At 44.0% G+C, this 18,805-nt stretch overlaps 1 long non-coding RNA gene across 3 annotated transcripts; it reads right to left on the bottom strand.

Moving 5' to 3' along the window:
- Positions 1 to 755: 755 nt before the first annotated feature.
- On the bottom strand, positions 756 to 12,240 carry LOC136794754 (uncharacterized). 3 transcript variants are annotated; one of them, XR_010841924.1, is made up of 4 exons: positions 11,915 to 12,240; positions 3,096 to 3,299; positions 2,595 to 2,764; positions 756 to 1,907 (listed from the first exon to the last, which is right to left on the bottom strand). It is a non-coding gene; the product is annotated as an uncharacterized lncRNA (long non-coding RNA). The 3 variants fall into 3 exon arrangements; XR_010841925.1 differs by having other exon boundaries at positions 756 to 1,846; positions 3,229 to 3,299; positions 11,915 to 12,236; XR_010841923.1 differs by having other exon boundaries at positions 757 to 1,907; positions 3,229 to 3,299; positions 11,915 to 12,235.
- Positions 12,241 to 18,805: the final 6,565 nt, after the last annotated feature.

Below are 18,805 nucleotides of genomic sequence, written 5' to 3'. Positions count from 1 at the left end.
TCATGCCAGAGTCAGGGTGCCTGCGGCACTGGAAGAGAGGTCAAGGGGTCTGCGGTACCCACGGCTCTTCTAAGAACGTGTTCCGAGGCATCTCCTTTGTTTCACGGTGTGACCATGCCTCCCGCTTCTCCTCCAAGGCACAGATCATGGATCCGGGGTGGGCATTTGCACAGAGCAGTGAGCTGTACAACATTATGTACACCTCCGATTCCTCCTCAGTAAAATGAAGTTGATAATAGTGTCTGCCTCACAGGTTTATGCTCAGTAAGTGCTAGTAGTGTTTGGTTTTTTTTTTTTTTCTTTGTTTTTACTGTGAATTTTGGCACTGTGAGCTACAATATTGCCTGCCATATCAGTAAACAAAGGATGTTGCAGCCATCAAGCCATCACATGGCTGCCCTGACGGTGCACCACCCCGAGGAGACTCAGGATGAGAAAGCACAGGACACTGGCCCCAGACCGTGGAGGTGCACACTTGTGTCCAATCATAAATAGTCATCCATCTATTAGCTCGAGTATCCGATACTGTAAGAGTCTATGGTGCCAAAAGCCCATAATCTGCACAGGCTACTTTTAATTCCTTTATAATTTTATAAGGGAGGGGTTCCCAATTAACCTCCTCATCAGTTTCTCCTTCAAATACCACAGGGAAACAAGCAGCCAATTCAGGCTCGGTAGTTGTGGCTCCCGGGCCTAGTTGCTTCGCGGCATGCGGGGTCTTTCGGGACCAGGGCTCGAACCCGTGTCCCTTGCATTGGCCAGCAGATTCTCAACCACTGCGCCACCAGGGAAGCCCCTATGCCCACAAAATTAAAAAAATAAGTAAATCAAAGGAAACGGAAGGAGAGTAGAACGGTGTGCAAGTCTGTGGGTTTTCGACCCGTGTTACGCTTTCTTCTGTCCTAGCTTTCCATCCCGGCCCGACCATATTCCCTTTCCCAGTCCCATCCAGACTGCTTTCCTGTGGGATCTGCCAGCCTGAAAATGGAGTAGGTAGTCTCCTGAAGCCCAGAATTGGTCAGTGAGTTCTGCTGCCTAACCTGTAAGCGGTCATCTCCTTCCTCAGCTTCCTTGCTGACCCAGGGATTAGACGACTGTTTGCTAAATAAATATTATGAATACGTCAATCCCGTCGTCCTGTAATCCCCTCCAAAGGAAAAACCCTTCACATGGTGATGGAAAGCAGTGTCCCCGTAGTTTCATGGAAAATGTTGTTTTTAATTTACTGATTGGATGCAGATTTAAAGATAAGTCGACCTTTGAGGATTTGATTCCTATCTGAAAACCCTGATAGGCAAGAAAATTGTTTAATTTTTTTTCTAATCTTTAAATTAATTTCTATCCAACCTAAGTTCCTTTCCCATCCAGCTGTCAGGCAATTTCAGTCTTCATTATGTTGGAGGCTCCCTTTTCTCCAAGCAGGAAAATGATCCAGGGAGCAGAGGCATTGCCAATGCAAGAGGAGTCTTCTCTGGGCTTTAGACATTGGTAATAATGCTTCCCCCTGAAATGTCTCTGGCTGAAGTTCGCAGAATCCCTTCAGGAGCGGTGCCTCCGCTGCTTTGAAGTTTACGTATGAGGTACAAGAATCTTGGCAAAGCTGGGAGCCGCTGTTGTAGGCTTCCACCTAGCCAACTCTTGATATCCGGCCACCTCCTGGAACACTGATAGAATGGGGCAAAGACCCCCACTCTTCTAAGAGCTCCCTCCCCCTCAATCTTCTACCTCCTTCCTCTCTCTGGGGAATCGTCCCCTCTTCCCTCTCTTGCAGTCCAGGACCATCTGTTTCCTCTTAGGACCTTATTTCCAGAAGGACGTCTGATTTCATCTCTTCATGAATTGTTTTCTAAAAGACAGGAGAACGTGTTGACTTCAGGCAGCTTATATCCTCGGCCCTTCCAAAAGTCCTGCAAGAAGGAAATATCAGGGTCCTGACTACCCGCTTGAAATAAAGGAGGGGAAAAGAACTGGGAGAACAAACTCACTAATATTTCAGTTCGTTGCCTCTCTTTAGGAGACCCCTTCAGGGAAGTTTTGACCTGCATCTGCTACTTTTTCATCTTGCTGTTTGAATCTTTTTTTTTTTCATACTGTGGAACTAAATCTTTTCAAATGTCTGTTTCCTTCCCTGTGTCAGTCAAAACAGCCATCCATCTCAGAACATCGTTTTCTCTGCCGTGTGTATATACAATTGCTCATGTGAGTGAAACTATGATAAGTGATTTATGTTTGCATAGGCGACATCGTTGCCCACATGGAATGGGCATCATTGCCCATAGTAGGCACTCCCTATTTATTCAGTGTGTGAAAGACAAAAAAGTCCTTTTGAGCCTAAACTTCTCGTTTGGACTCAGGTCTTTTGATCTCTGTCAGTTCAGTGGGTTCTTTTCTCTATTTTCTTAATTGTGTACACTATAGTCAAGGTACAGTCTTAGGCAGTAAGTATAAAAATATCAATAAAGAGAGGTTCTTGCTTTCCAGGAACGCATACATCAGCTTTCTGTAATTGAGGGTTTTTGAAATGCTCTGTAACAACTTTAACTTTCAGTGCTATCCATTTTCTTTTCATTTCAGATAGAGTTTATTTTACTTACCTAGCAAAGGTGGAGACCTTCAAACTTTTTACTCCAGTACTTGTACCTTTAACGTTTCAGGCAACTCTTGCAGTGCTTTGGTGATTCCAGTTACTTTTGTAGGTTTGCGGCTCTTCCAGAGATGTGAAGATTTTCCATAGTCCTCATACTTTGGTGTGATTTGGAATCATCTAGAAAGGTTAAAATTGCAGATTCCAGAGCTCCACCTGAAATAGTCACTAGATACTGAAGTGGATCCCAGGAATATGCATTTTTAACCAGCACTGCTGGTGATTCTGTTGCTACAGACACAATGCAGTGGGCAGGTATCGGACTCTTCACTGGGCATGACAGGGAACGGAAAGAAGGGCTTTCCCACTATGTTTATAGTCTTGTGGGAATGATAGTCCCACAGCAAAGATCAGGTAAACGAGATAACGACACATTATAGTCAATGAGATGAAGGAATTGAGCAGTGGGTTGAGATAGAGCAAATGGGAATGGTTGCTCTTTTCTCTTCACCTTTATTCCTTTCTTTCTTGATGCCTTAATGATTCATAATGGAAATTTGAAATAACTTTCACACTGTTCATGTTTATCGAATAAAGATTTTGCATTTAACCAACTCGGAGTGTTAAAATCAAGAAAGTTTAACCTGCCACATCTCTCTGTCAAAGGCAGTTGCTTTTCCATTCTGGGCTTTCTCAGTTGCCTTGTTCAAGTAGCCTGTAATAGTAAAAATAAAAATAATAATAATAATAATAATAATAAAATAAAAAAATAAAAGAAATGTCCCAACTCCCAAAAGGTTCAAATATGCCAACAAAAGCAAAACTTCCATTTCTCATATCGTCGTCTTTCCACTTCCTAAAACATTAGATCTTTTCTTCGTAGTTGGACTAGGGAACTAGCAGTATTTCCAAGAGCCATATTCAAGGGGTTTGGAAGTCTTGCTTGACTCCCTCACGGGGACCACGTTGACGAGGCAGCAGAAAGCCGCTGATTCATCTGTACCAACACAGAATCATGTGTCATTCTGTTCTATACTTCTCTGTAATATAGGAAGAGACTGTGTAAAGAGCAGATGTCTGGACTTGTACAGGACTTTTGATCCTTTATAGCATTACAGCTGTCGCACAGTAGATGATCGCCAGAGTTGGCCGGAAGTCTGCCCTGAAAGTATGATTCCAGACACGTCAAGGGTTTTAGGATGTATCAGATGACTAAGAGTGCATTTACCCTTTACTACTTCTCCATAGAAAGTAGCTTTGGGTTTGGAGGTAAACTTTCTAACTCCTAACTAATCTTACTAGAGAAACGAAGACTTCTAAGCTTCCTCTGTCCTCTCCACTTCCTGACTGCATTTTAGCCTATTCCTCTCTAGCTGGTATTTGGGAAGAGCAAAGAACAACTCAGATGTCTTGAGAAGCAGAGGTATGGGATTTATCCACTAAATAATATTTCATAGGCATTCGTTAAGTGTCAGGTGCTATGCTAGGCACCTGGGATACAGTGGTGAGCAAAACAGTCATGATCTCTGTGCTCACGGACGTTGCAGTCTCGTGAAGGTGTCAGTCAAAAACATCACTCAAAATAAGTATGAGATAGCAACAGTGATCAGATCTGTGAAGGGTAGGCGCAAGGTAACTTCGGATCCGGAACAAGAGGCTTGACTTTATCGGGGAAGTGAGAAGAATGAGCTAAAATCTGAAGGCTGTAAAGCAATTAACTGGATTAAGACTGTAAGAAAGTGCCTTCCAAGGAGAGGGCAGCCTGTAGCAGGAAGGAGCATGGAAAGAAGGAAATGGTCCGAGAAGGCCAGCAGGAGCAGAGAAAAAGCAAGAGGAAGCACGGTGTGATTTGAAGCTAGTGAGAGAGGCCGTGTTCCGTTTTTTTCCTATATCCTTAGAGCGATAAGAAGCCACTGAAGCTTTCTTTTCTTTCTTGTCTTTTGTTTGTGTGTTTGTTTGTTGAGGGGGGTGGGGTACGAAAGAGAGGTGAGGAAGAGGCTAGGGAGATGAGGGCAAGAATGACCTGATCAAATTTATGTGTGACAGGATGACTGTGGGTGCAGTGTAAGAAAAGATTGGAGAGAGAACTAGTAAATGAGTTTAGGAAGGTATTGAATTGATTTGAATGAGCTATTATGAAAGCTTGGGATGGTGATGAGAGAGAGAAAAGCGGATTTAAGAGATATTTAAGAGGCAGAATTGACAGGAGCTGATGATGAACGAAATATAGGAGGGAGGTGAGGCGTGAAGGGTTCGTCCTAGGTTTCTGAGTGCAGCTGACGAGACGGTGATGCCAGTCACTAAAAATAGGGAAGACGCCAATAGGCCCAGATTTGTTGGGGGGAACTAGTTTGATTAGGGGTCTGCTAAGTTTCGAGGTGCCACTGAATATCCAGCAGGCCACTGTAAAGACTGGTACGGAGCTAAGAGAGGAGGTCTGAGTGGAGCCGTACGAGTGAGAGGTGTTTCCACATAGTTGGTGATGGCAGCTGTGGGCGTAAGAGGCGTTGTCCTCAGGAGGGAACGTTGGGTGAGAAGGGGAGAGTGGGTAGCCCCAGTGTCGAGGAACTGCCCAACTTCATGACTGACTGACTATAGGAGGGCGAAGCTGCGTAGGAGACCAAGAAGAAATAGCGAGGAAGGCAGGGAGAGAGAATTTCTCAGAAATAGAGGGAGTGGGCAATAATGTCGATTACGACTTGAGAGGTTAAGTAAGATGAGGACTAAAAACGCCTGATGGATTTAATCACGTAGAAGTCACGGCGCACCTTCAAGCTGTGTTAGAGAAGTGACAGTGCTGGCAACCGGGTTGAAGTGGGTTGATGGGGGTGAGGCAACGGAGTTAACAAGTCGGAGAGGTCACATTGTGACTGGAGAAAGGGATTCAGTGAGTTTTGGTTTTTGGAGCTTATGGACATAAACAGAAAATATTGATTAATACAGGATGGTTTAAATAAGTGATGCAGTGAGTGGAACAGTCCATAGTGTCCCAGAGAAAAAAAGCCATTTTGAAGACGTGTAGTCATCTGTAGAGCTAACATATCATCCTTACTGTGTACTGAACACTCATGCGTATGCTGTACATGCGTGCATGTGTCAGTCCTTCCAACCACCCGGTGAGGTAGATGGTATTCTTGTCCTATTTGATATCTAAGGAAACTGGAGCATAGACAGGGTAAAGTTATCCCACATGATAAATCTGGTGAATGACAGAGGCAGCATTTGGACCCAGGGAGTCTGATCGGTCTGAGTCCGTGGTCTCACCACCCCACCAGACAACCTCAGCGTCTGCAGTACCACCTCTGCCACATAATGTTACATAATGCCCAGGGTGGCTAGGGTACCATATGACTCCGACCCACATCAGTACTCTGAATATGATGTATGTCTAAAGGCCAGAGTTTAGACGTTAAATTCTTTCCTTAATTGATTACTTAATGGTGAGCAGAAAGACAGCATGACTTCAACAAGAAGAGAGCATGCCCAAATCGTTTATTAGAGTCCTTAATAGGATGAAGAAGGATTTTGACAAAGTGGACCCAGGCGATAGAGTTAAAATTGTTTTCAGATTCATTAAATCTTTAACCTGAGATTTCCTTCCGGGTTAGGAAAATATTCAGTGATTTGAAGATGGTATTTATGTAAGAGCCAGTTAACTGAGGATCCACTGTAAAGATGTTTCGAAAACTAGGATCTCTGACATTTATTTTTCTTATATTTACTCACTGGATAGGACATAAAGGAATTCAGTAATCTCTTTCAAGGAGCTTATCAACCATCACCATTTTAATATCTTCTTAGACTTTTCACGTAAAAAAAAGTCTGGAAAATTTTACTACTGCATTGAAAAACTTAGAAATAAAAGAACCTGTGAAGCTATGTTTCAAATTTATATGTTTCAGGTCGGATTCTCGTCCTTCTGAAATAGTCAAACAGCCTCGCCATGCACCAGAAGTACTATAAACCAAAGCAGGGGGAGATTGATCTTGGTACTACCTGCACACGGCATCTTCATTCTTGTAAAGTGCAGCGTGTGGCAATAGCTCGGCCTTTGGAGAGACACGTTAAAAAAGGGAAGCTGGATACCGTCCCGACCTATAAAGGTAACTTGCCATTTCAAAAACTAAAGAGCCAAAAACCAAAAACTTCCTTCCAGCTTTGAGATCTAACATCAGATCGTGATTTTGGTGCATTGCCAAACGTAAGTCTCCGTGGCTTAGGAAAAAACGTTTTTCCCTGTTGTCTACATAGTATTGTATAGTGAGAAAAAAGCGGACTGTTTGCTTGATGGAGAGTTAAGAGGCCTGGATTCCTGTCCAAATTCAGCCACTTAATTAGTTTTCTCCGTCTCCAGCCATGAAAGCAAAGGATACCACTGAACAAGCATTATGTCATATGTGTCACATTATGCCACATTTAGTCGGCACTGTACCTTTCCTTCCATCCCAGCATGGGTTGAAACTTTACTGAGCATACTGGAGCCTTTGAGAAAGTCAAATAAGGAGCAGCCCTCTTCTCCATTCAAGTTCTGAACCAAGCGATAAAGCAAAAGAGTGAGCAGGTAGAGAACCAAAATACTCCCTTTATACTGAGAAAGGCTGGAGTAGAGGGTGAAGCTTGCATCTGTTAGCAGATGGTCCCTGATACGGAACCTCAGAATACAATAGGCTTGTCCACCCAGCGAGACAGTGTTGGAGCACCACCTAGGCAACCTGCTCCTCCAAGACTTCCATCCTGGAATACCTCCTGCTTCCTGGCAACTGACTTGGAAGAGTAAGGACTGTACAACGTATGACCAGGTGCTTCCCCCCCAATCAATCTGAGTCTATAATGGTCTGTTGCTTTTGGGCAGGGAGTGGGGTCCTTTATTTTTACACAATAGGCTGTCTTGTTAGTTCATATTTTTTTCGTTAATAATGTAATTGCATATTTAGGCTTACAGCCTTTTCACTGGTTATGTGATATAGCTGAACGGGTATGTCCTAATATACAACCCTTTTGTACGAGTGATGCCATCCACAGTAAAAGTAATGATTTATACGTTAAACTGGTAATAAGAGAATACATACTTTTTCTTTCAATGTCACTCTTACCAGTTTAATGGGTAACTAAAGTATATGGTATCAGTATGGCTGTGATCTGTACGTCAGCCCAGGTGGGAGATCTGTACAAAGGACACATTTTTAAGACAATGCACATGGTGAACAAATATATTGTTAGAATCTAATATAGCATACAGTAATTGTTAAGATACGTATTTATTGGTATGCAGAGGAGACAGTGTATTGTGTAATAATTTGACATAAAAAGGTAATTGGTGAACGGTCTGTACTAGGTCTTTTAAAACAACCATAGTGAGATTTTCTTTTCTCTTTTTTCTCCCACAAAGTCTATTGAAAAACACAACAGTAGTGATACTCCTTGATGCTGTGACTATTTACATATGAGACACACACATTCACACACACCAACACTAGTTCTGGCTTCTCATTAGCTGGGTTTCCTATAGATTCCTGTACTTCCACTCCCGTAATCCAGTGTTGAGGATCCCTGGGTTCCTTCTGGCCTTCTCTCTCCTCATCTTCCCTAGTGAGGAACAGGGATCCTTGTATTTCCAGGTTTTCGGGCATGAGACAACGAATACTAAGGGCCGAGGGAATAAGTCGTCGTTCTGCGTGATGGTTGTACTGCAGGCTTTGTAGATACCTACGGCAGGACAGACAGGTCTGTAGCTGAAGAGAAATCACAATGGGAAGGGACTCTCTCTCACTGTCACCAAAGAATTAGAGAACAGAGCAAAGGCAGAAATGGGATATGATTAAAAACAAAAACGAAAAACTCTACAAGATGGTGAGAAGGGTGACATGTAGATTCTGGAGATGTGGTTCTGTGAAACTGGTGGCTCTTAGACACAGAAACATACCTGCCCCTAGCAGCAGCCTTGCTTTAGAAAGTCATTCAGATTAACATGTAGATAATGAAAATAGGTCAGTATTTGATGTGATACTTTTTAGGGACGACTCTTCTGTGTGCCGGGCACTATAAGGAATAGAGATCTGAATTGAGCATCGTTGTTGACATTTAGAAACTTTACAGTTGAGTTGAGAAAGAAGAGCGGTAGTAGCCTGAAGAATTAGGTAAGTCATACGAGAAACCAAAACAGGAGATATCACAAGAAGAGGCGAATAATTCACAAGGAAAGTAATGGAACAACTAGGGCTTCAAACACTTAGACTAAGCAAGACACCACTCCAGGCTAGTCTGGGAATGCATCACGGACTAGTAAGTATTGATATATAGAAAGAGGAGGGATATCCTAAAAGCTTAGGATGAGGCGAGCAAAGAAATCATAAAGCCAGAAAGATGAGAGGGTGGTTCGGCGAACATGGTGGGAACCAGAGAATTTCAGGATCTGAGAGATCGGTGTATGGTTCCAAACAGGTAGGTTGAGATCAGATTGTGAAGTCTTGCTTGTCAGACTGAGGAGCTTCATTAACGTTTTTCTAGTAGCCAGTAACAAGTTCTCAGTTCTGCTACCAGATAGGACATAGCAGATGGCAGAAAGCCATTACTTCCACTGAAACAGCTTAAAAAGATACATAAATTTTAAAAAATCTCTTTTTAATGGAAGCAAAGAACTAAAATTACAGACCGAGGGGAGCCCTTCCTACATGAGCTGAGATGGCCAACTGTGTACTTCTCTGGGAGCATTTGTCAAGTCTAGGCCAAGGCTGAAAATTAGGGTAGCATCAGCAGCGGGGCCCTCCTAGGGGAAGGGAAGGAAACCAGCGGAGCACCTGACATGTAGGCCAGTGTGACCAACCGGGGTCTGTAAATAGCCCTGATGTGTGGCTGGTTTTCCTCGCGGGATGTGTGCTGAGTGATGAGGGGGCATGGTAGGCTAGAGGACTGAGACTTCTAATCATCAAATCACGTTTAAAAGGAAGCTAAGTAACAGAACATTGGTTTCCCGAGGGCAACACCAACTTTCTGTGGTAGGAAAAAATGTTTATGAGAGCCGAAAAACATCCTGTTTTAAAGTTTTAAACGAGATTTAGAAAATCTGTCACCAAGAGGCGGGGAGAACGCAAGGAGGAGTGCAGACCGTGATAAATGAGGATGGCTGTACTACGAATGAATCACAGAACCACACTGCAGGGGGTGGGAAGGAAGGGGATGACCTAAGTCACTCTGGAAGTGGGTTCTCACTGGACACCATAAGGCAGTAGACAAAAAGAATGCTATACAAATAGTGTACTCTAGTTGGTAATTTCTTGTTTTGCTTTCACAGGGGTATGTGTTAGCAGCTCTGAAACTACGACCAAGAAAATATATTGCAGATAACGAAAGCTTGGCTTCTCCCTGTCAGAGAAAGAAGTTTACCAACAGGAAAAAGGTACGGACCATATAATAATGACCCTGTGTGCTGGAATGGCATTCAAGGTTTCAGTATGAACGCATAGATACAGGGGAAAAAAAAAAAATTGCGTGTGTGTGCACGCGCGTGCACGCATATTCAAGGATCAGTGTATACGCAGTCAACCTTTTAACCCTCCCAATGGCCAAAGCTAGCATGCTTTGAGCAACAAAATAATGACAGTGTTGGATTTCAGTCCCTTGATATATATGTAGATACAGATATCTATAACTATGTCTAGATATATATGCATCCCCTGGAGTCTATATGGATATCTATAAAGTGCATAAATGGGGAAGAAGGGACAACTCTTCCCTTCCAGAGGATTCCATTTAGCAGAAGTAGAAGGAACGAAGGAAATAGAAGGTCACGGTTAGAACAGCTTCGTGATAATTGTTGTAGGCACAATGCACAGTGGACGCTAACATTGAGGGATAGTACTTTAAGAAGAAGCAGAGTATTTGTACAGTGTCAAAGGGTTGTCTCCCAAATAAGTATTTATTAATTACAAGGAGAAAAATAGGAACTTAATAGACAGGAAACTTGGCAGAAACTACCTGAACCAAGGATCAAGTCACTAGTAATAGGACTTAGTGACCTGTTGTTCCCCCTGTTAGTATGCATTAAGAAGGGCAGTAATGCATAACCTCGCTCTAATCTTGAGAAAACACTAGGGACATTCTACAAAACCTGTAGCCAGTGTCATGGTCAAAAGTGTCAAGGTCATGAAAGACAAGAAGAAATTGGGGAAGCATCACAGATTGGAGGAGGCTAGAGAGGCAAGGCAACCAAACACAATGTGGGATCCTGGATTAGACCTCGGGCAGAATAAAGGACAATAGTGGAAAAATGGTAAAATCCCAAAATGTTGCTATGTAAAAGCCCAGAATATTTGGGATTTCATCACCCTGTACATGAGAGAGGACCCAAGCCTTACATTAGTGTTTAGATTGTAAAATGTGGACTTTGTTCGGTGTCCTTGCGGAGTTACTAAAGATTACAACGTATTTCAAACTGCCAAGAAAATAGAGGGGATTTCCTAGAAAAATTTATCTGAGTTGGAAATAAAGGTGTACCTTTTCCACTGTCCCGATAATGCTGCCCACTGCTTGTAACCTATGTAGGCCTTAGAGAAGGAAGGGAGGGAGGGAGGGAAGGAAGGGGAAAGAGGGAAAGAGTCAAGGAGAGAAGGAGGAAAGGACAGAAGGAAGGAAAGAAAGGAAAGGAAAGAAGGAAGTACATCGTTGAGATCTCTGAGGTGTCCCATTACTTATCTTCTGTGTGGCTCAGCCTCATTAGGCTAACACAGTCTTACAAGTTACTGTAAAATGGTTGATTTTTGTGTTCATCAAGTGACCTTGGAAACTCCAAGGCCTGTCGCAAGTGAAGGGGAATTTCAATCCCAGCACCATGAATGTTTTCTAGAAAGACTCACTGCTCATCTCGAAGCACTATACACTTGACCCTTGCACAATGTGGGAGTTGGGGCGCCCCCCTTCCCCGCCAGGGAAAATCACAAACAGAGTTCTTCTATCCCTAAATCATCTGTCAGCTCAGACTTCTATAAAAGAGGGAAGCATTTTTGTGTGTGTGTCAGCCCCTTAACAAGATAAAAGTTAATTTTATTCTCTGCTAATAACGTTGGACGTGATTCTGTGCCAACGTCCTAATCAAACAGTGTCTAAACAAAGGAATAAAGTCGTTCCTTGAAAACACTAGGTTACAGATTTAATCTGTAAACCTAAATGAAATATTATGAGGCTCCATCAGCTTTGTGTGTAGAGGGAAAGATACCTGTCTATTCTCAGTTGTACTTTTTCCTTTCTCTTTGCGGTGTCCCTGTATGTTGAACATCCAAATAATTTGTAATGATAAATAGTGCACGTTAATGAGTATTTTGGTATAATACATACTATCGAGGGTGGCACCATGAGAAATCATAATTTAGTAGGAACTGTCCATTGTGAGAGGCGGTACGGAGGACAGAGGATGCCACTTTCAGGCGATCATAGTCACTACTGAGGTGGCAGAGGTTGTGTGCTGCCCTAGGGCGGGGCCGGTACCTCCTGTCATCACAGCCGGACTCAGAACAACCTTGGGGTGTTGACAAATTATATGATGCTGCTGCTGCATCCTCACAGCGCGACCCAGGCAACGTCCAGGACACTGGAAGAAAAGCACAATGCGGTATAAACAACGTCGTGAGCTCATGCATGCTGGGGTTCCAAAACCGTGTGCTGCGGCGGCATTGCTAAGGACTAGCTACAGGGAGGGGGTCAGCTGTCCCCGAGGGAAGTGAGGGAGGATGGAAGCCCAGCTCTAAGGACCAGACAGCCCTCCTTCAGAGCCAGAAGTTTCCTTTCCTCCTCTTTTCCCCCAGAAACTTCGACCACCTCTGGGCAGAAGGGGAAAGGACAGGGCCCGTCTGTAATTGACCAGGCTTAGGTTCGGCAGTGACTGTGCTTAAAACCAGAAGCCATGGGCAAGGTTGGGTTTTCCTGCTCAGAGCAAAAATGAAGGCTCTGTGTTGAGGTGAGTTCAGTTACAGAAAAAAAAAAAAAAAAATTTGACATGCAGTTCTTAAATTTTTCTGTACTCATAGCACCTATTAATTTTTCTTGTAATGTGTTTTATGCTTGAAAAGGTCTTTCCCGTCCTGATAGTTCTAGTCCAGTTTAGCTACTTTTCCACTGAGCACTTTAATCAAGTCAGAATTTATTCTGACGTACGTGATGTATGTGAGTTTGAGCTCTCATTTTGCTTTCTTTTCTTACGTTAGTTGACCAATTTCCCTCATACAATCTTTTTTTTTTCTAACAACATTATTGTGATATAATTCACGTACTGTACAAGTCGCTGTTTAATGTATACAACTGAATGGTTTTTAGAGTTGTGCCACCATCGCCACAGTCAACTTTAAGACATTATCACCATCCCCCAAAGAAACCCTGTCCCCTTTAGCATCTACTCCCAATTCCTCCCTTGGCCTCTCCCCCTCAGGCCTGTCACAACTGACTGTTGAGCTACTTTTTTCTCTAGAGGTTTACCGAGTGTAGACACTTCGTATGAAGAGAATCATACAATCTGTGGTCTTTTGTATCTGCCTTCTTCCCTCCCTGACCATGATGTCTTTAAGGTTCATCACCTTTGTAATACATATTAGTACTCTATTCTTTTTAATGGCCAGATGATATTCCATTGTACAAATACACCACATTTACCTATCGGTCAGTTATTTCCAATTTTGGGAGCTTTATTATGGCTTTGATTTGAGTTACTCCCACTTTTTGGTTCTTATAAACAATGCTGCTGTGAACATTCACGCACAAGTTTTTGGGTGAACCTGTTTTCGTTTCTCTTCGGTCCATACCGAGGAGTAGAATCACTGGGTCATATGGTAACCCATACATGGAACCTTTCGAAGAACTGTCAGACTGTTTTCCAAAGTGGCTAGACCATTTTACATTCCCGTTTGCAAAGTCTTAAGGTTGCAATTTCTCCATGTCCTCATCAACACTTGCTACTATCTCTCTTTGTGATTAGCATTTCCCCAATGACTAATGATGCTAAATATCTTTTCCTGTTCTCATTGGCCATGTGTAAGTCTTTATGGGAGAAACGTCTATTCAGATCCTTTTCAATATTTTAATTAGTTGATTTGCGTTTTTATTATTGAGTTTGAGTGTTCTTTGTATGTTTTGTTTTAGAAACAAGTTCCCTTTCATATATATGATTTTAAAATACTTTCTCCCACTCTGTGGGCTGTCCACTTTCTGGATCATGTCCTTTGTAGCAAACAAAGTTTTTAATTTTGATGTGGTCGAATTTATTTTTGTTGTGGTTGTAGCTTGTGTTTTGGTGTCATGTCTAAGAAACCATCTCCTAATCCAAAGCATGAAGATTTATGGCTACACTTTCTTCCAGGAGCTTTAGAGTTTTTAGCTCTTAAGTTTAGGTGTCTGATAAGTTTTGCCTTAATTTTTTGTATATGTTGTAGGCTAGGAATCCAAGCTCATTCTTTTGTATGTGGCTATTCAGTTGTCCTGCACCATTTGTTGAGGAGACTATTCCTTCCCCGTTGAAGGGTCTTGTCACCTTGGCAGAAAATCAGTTGACACCGATACATGGATTTATCGCCACACTTGCAACTCTCTTTGCATCAATCTGTGTGTCTATGCTATGCTAGTACCACACTCTCATGATTATCACAGTTTTGTAGTAAGTTTTGAAATTGAGAAGTCTGAGCCCTCCAACTCTGTTCTTTTTCTAGATTGTTCTGGCTATTCTGAGTCCTTTATATTTCCACATGAATTTTAGGATCAGCTTGTCAATTTCTGCAGAGAAGCTGGGATTTTGAAAGGGATTGTGTTGAATCTGTAGATCAGCCTGGGGAGTGCTGTCATCTGAATAATAGTAAGTCTTTTGATCCATAAATATAGGATGTCTTTTCATTTATTTAAATCTTCTTTAATGTCTCGGAAAAAAAAAAAACAACTTTCTGTAGTTTTATACTGTTTATTTTTGTTTGAACTATTCTTCCCTCTATGATGGCCTGTTAAACTCATTTTACATGGGTCTGTTTCTCTACTCTAATTATATTCCATGACTCAACGTCTATTCCTGTACTAATGCTGCACTATTTTACTACAATAGCTTTACGGCATGCTTTGACATCAGATAAGGAAAGTCTTTCTATACCTCTAGTAATTTGCTTTTCTGAAACTTACTCGTCCTCACTCATTCCTCCCACATGAATGTCAAAATCATCGTTTAAGTTCCGAAAAAAGAATTCTACGGTAATCTGAGTTGGAATTACGTAACATGTTTCAGTTCACTTAAAGAAATGGACTGTTCGGCTTTTCTGTTACGTGGTTCAACGGTGTGTTACAGTTTTCTTTATAGGTTCTGTGATGGTTAGTTTTATGTGCCGTTTCTCACCCATACCTGATCAGGTGAAATTTAATGAGGCTTTGGACTTGGAATTGGTGTTGGAATGGGTTAAGACCTCTGGGGATATTGAGATGGGATGAGTGTATTTTGCTCATGAGAAGGACGTAAATTTTGGGGGGACCAAAGGGCATAATGTTCCGGACCCGTTTCTGTCCCCTCAAAATTTATATATTGAAGCTCTAACCACCAGTGTGACTGTATTTGGAGGTAGGGTCTCTAAGGAGGTTAGGGGTTAAATGAGGCCATAAGGGTGGGGCCTTAATCTGACAGGAGTAGTATCCTTCTCAGAAGAGGAAGAGACCCCAGAACTGGGTGTGTGTGTGCACGGAGAAGAGGCCATGTGAGGATGTAGTTAGAAGGTGGCTGTCCACAAGCCAGAAAGAGAAGTCTGACCCAAACCAACCCCGACAGCACCTTGATTCTGGACTTGTAGCCTCTAGAACTGGGAGAACATAAATTTCTGCTGTTTAAGGCACCCCATCTGTGGTTTTCTCTTTTGGTGCCCTGCAGACTAAGACAGGGTCTACTACACATTTCTTAAGCATTTTTTCCCAGGTATTTTTTTTATTATAATAGCATTCAAGGTGGTATTTGGAATACCGGTTCTGAGACTTCTGTGCACGTATTACTAGTGTTCCTCTGCTCCTTTTCTTGAAGCCTGCTCTTGTCCCTGTTGCCTCAGATCCATCTATCTTGTAGCTTGTTATTGAGCTGCTGCATTCAAAGGGACCCGACCTTGGTTATTAACCTTTGTACTGGAGACGGAGACACTGTGATTTCCAAATGCAGTCCTTGAGGTCAGACACATACATTCATTCATCTTAGAGACCGGTCGGACTTTCCCCCCAAATTAAAAACAAGACAGTATTAGAAACGAGGCGATGATTTGTTACGTGTGTGTGCTTTATTATATATTAGTCTCTTAAATCAAACAGAAAACAAAAAGCGGAACTACAAGCCAAAGTTACGACAGTACTAGCTTTTCTCATCACCCGTCTATCTACTTTTACCCGAGGTCTTTATTTCTTCCTAAGGCTTTGAGTTACTACTGTCCAGGGTCCTTGACTCCAACCTGAAGAACTCCCTGTGGCAAGGCAGGTCTGGTGGTTAAGAACTCTCTCAACTCTTGATTAACTGAGAACGTCTTGATTTCTCCCTCATTTTCGAAGGAAAGTTTTGCTAGATACAGGATTCTTGGTTGACGGTTTCTTTCCTTCAACACTTCAAGTACATTGAGCCATGCCATCTGGCCTCCGAGGCTCCTGATGAGAAATCTATCTGCTCATGACCTTCCTAGCAAATCTTCTCTCAGCTTCATAGACTTTCATAACGTGCCTTATCGTGTCTTATGCAACAGAACATTTTGTATGGTATTGTGAAGTCAGTTAAGTTGTAACATTATTTGGAGACCAGAATTTAAGGGGAAGGAATTGAATGTTTCAAGTGTAGACGTTATGAGGTCTTTAAAATTATTACACATTTTCAAACTAGAAATAAAAAGGCCACTGAAGTATCCTAACCGATTTTAATTTATAACAAAGTGAATACCAATATCTAATAACACACGTAAAGAAAAATTTCTTGGGGATCCTTTTTCCTAAGTGTAAAGGGGCCTTGAACTCAAAAAGTGAGAAAACCACTGTGGTTTATCCCCAGCTGCGATGGGTCCATTTCTTGCTCTGACCTCACAGTGCACCACTGTGATGTACTTCACAGAAGCCCTATAAGAGCCCAGCTGGGCCCAGGTTCTTGGTCCTTGAAGCCCAGGAAGCTGCTTTTGGTGACCTGACGGCCTTGGACCCACAGTTAGCTTGTTTTTCCCTTGTTCCTGCCATTTTGTTGATTTTTTTTAGTTATATTTTTTTATAGTTATAGTTTTTTAGCATAGTTAGTGTAGTTAGTACCAGTTAGCGCTGTTGGCACAGTTAGCGTAGTTAGCGTTGTTTGTTAGTGAGGATAGTTATTTAGCCTTGCCTAGTCAGTGTAGTTAGGCCACAAGGATGCAGGGCCTCACAGCCAACTCCGCTGCCAAGGAGGCTCATATTAGTGATTATGAGATCCTCCACACCATTGGCGAAGGCAGCTTCGCTAAAGTGAAGCTGGCCCGGCACATTCTGACCGGGACACAGGTGGCTGTGAAGGTCATTAAAAAGAGGCATCGGAACTTCTTGACTTTCCAGAAGCTACTGTTGCGGGAAGTGCACAGTATGAAAGCTCTGAATCACCCCAATATTGTCAGACTGCTGGGGGTGACTGACACAGAGGAGGCGATGTTCTTGATAATGGAGTACCTCAGTGGTGGGGACATGTTCGACTACTTAACCACACATGGCCGTATGCCAGAGGCACAGGCCCGAGGCCTGTTCCAGCAGCTGGTCTCCGCTCTGCAACACTGCCACCAGAGGGGCGTCGTGCACCGGGACCTGAAGCCACCGAACCTCCTCTTCGATGGCAACATGAACCTAAAACTTACAGACTTTGGCTTCAGCAACATATGTGACACCAGCGGGACACTGGACACGATCTGCGGCACACTCCCATACACTGCCCCGGAACTCTTGCTGGGGCAGAGCTACAGCGGCCCTGCGGTGGACGTGTGGAGCCTGGGAGTAGTGCTCTACTTCATGGTAACCGGGTCCCGGCCCTTTGTGGGAAAAGACGTGCAGGAGCTGCGGGAGCAGATCTTAACAGGGCAATACCCCATCCCAACCTACCTTTCTTTAGAGGTACGGAGTCTCCTACGAAAAATGATCGCCCTCAACCCCAGTGACAGAGGCACCTTACCTGACCTCATGAGGCACCCATGGGTGACGATGGGCCGGAAGAAGCCACCCCAGCCACCCTGTGAAGAGGACCTGGAGGGGACGGTGACGAGTATGCTGGACTCGGTGTGGGACGACATGCAGGCCGGAGGAGAAGGCAGCGTGGGCCCCAGGAAAGCAACGGTGGTGTCCTCCATCACAGCTGCAGGGCCCTTGTGTTCCGGGGACGTCCGTGGCGGTGAGCTCGAGCCTTTGCCAAGCCCTGAGTTGTCCACCCGGGAAACCGGGCAGCTCCACCAGGGAGAAAATGTGCCACAGCGGGAAGACCGGCAGGCAGGGCAGAAGACCAGTGAGCCTGCCTGTCCCCCAGCCAGCCTGGAGTCGAGGACTGCCACCCTCAGCCCAGCCCACCAGTGTGGCCCTGGGGCGTCCCCCTCCACCAGCAGCAGGACTGGAGCCCCAGAGGGAACCAGCTGCCCCCTGCGTGTGTCCAACAGTGGAAGGTCCTCCCACGCTGCGCAGCCTGAGAGTATGTCCTCGTCCATTCCCTCTGGCCACAGCCAGAAAAAGCAAGGGGTGGCTGGGAGAATCTGGACCTTCTTTGCAAGGCATCTTTGTTGCAGTTGCAAACTGCCCAGCATGAGGCGTCACAATAAAGTGAAGCCCATCTGAACCCCATGGGTGACCGAGGCAGGAAGGTCAGGCCGCCGCGCTCCCTGGGACCCGGTCCAGTGGAAGGTGTGTGTGTGTGTGTTCTCTGCACGGCCTTCAGAAGCATCGTATCCAAGACCCTGGCCAGCTCAGAGGATGGTCCGGAGCAGCCAGGGCGACTGAGAGAGAGGCCACCGTGGCTGCAGGTCCGCCCCTCAACCCCCACCTGGGTGAAACTTCAGAGACTGGACTGTGATTCCTGGGGCACGTCTCCCCTCCCCCAGTCTTCTGTCTTCCGTGTTGGTGGGGGAGGCGGTGGGGGGGATAGTTCTTGGTTGGTGGGGGAGGCGGTGGGGGGGATAGTTCTTGTTCCAAGAACTCCTTGCTTCTTCCAATTCTAGTTAATAAACTTGATGCTCCAGAAAGATGTATCACACTCTG

The sequence above is a fragment of the Kogia breviceps genome, chromosome 8 (genome assembly GCF_026419965.1).
Source record: "Kogia breviceps isolate mKogBre1 chromosome 8, mKogBre1 haplotype 1, whole genome shotgun sequence".
Taxonomy (NCBI): Eukaryota; Metazoa; Chordata; class Mammalia; order Artiodactyla; family Physeteridae; genus Kogia; species Kogia breviceps.
The sequence above is the reverse complement of the archived record's forward strand: the minus strand, read 5'-3'. Positions and strand labels throughout refer to the sequence as shown.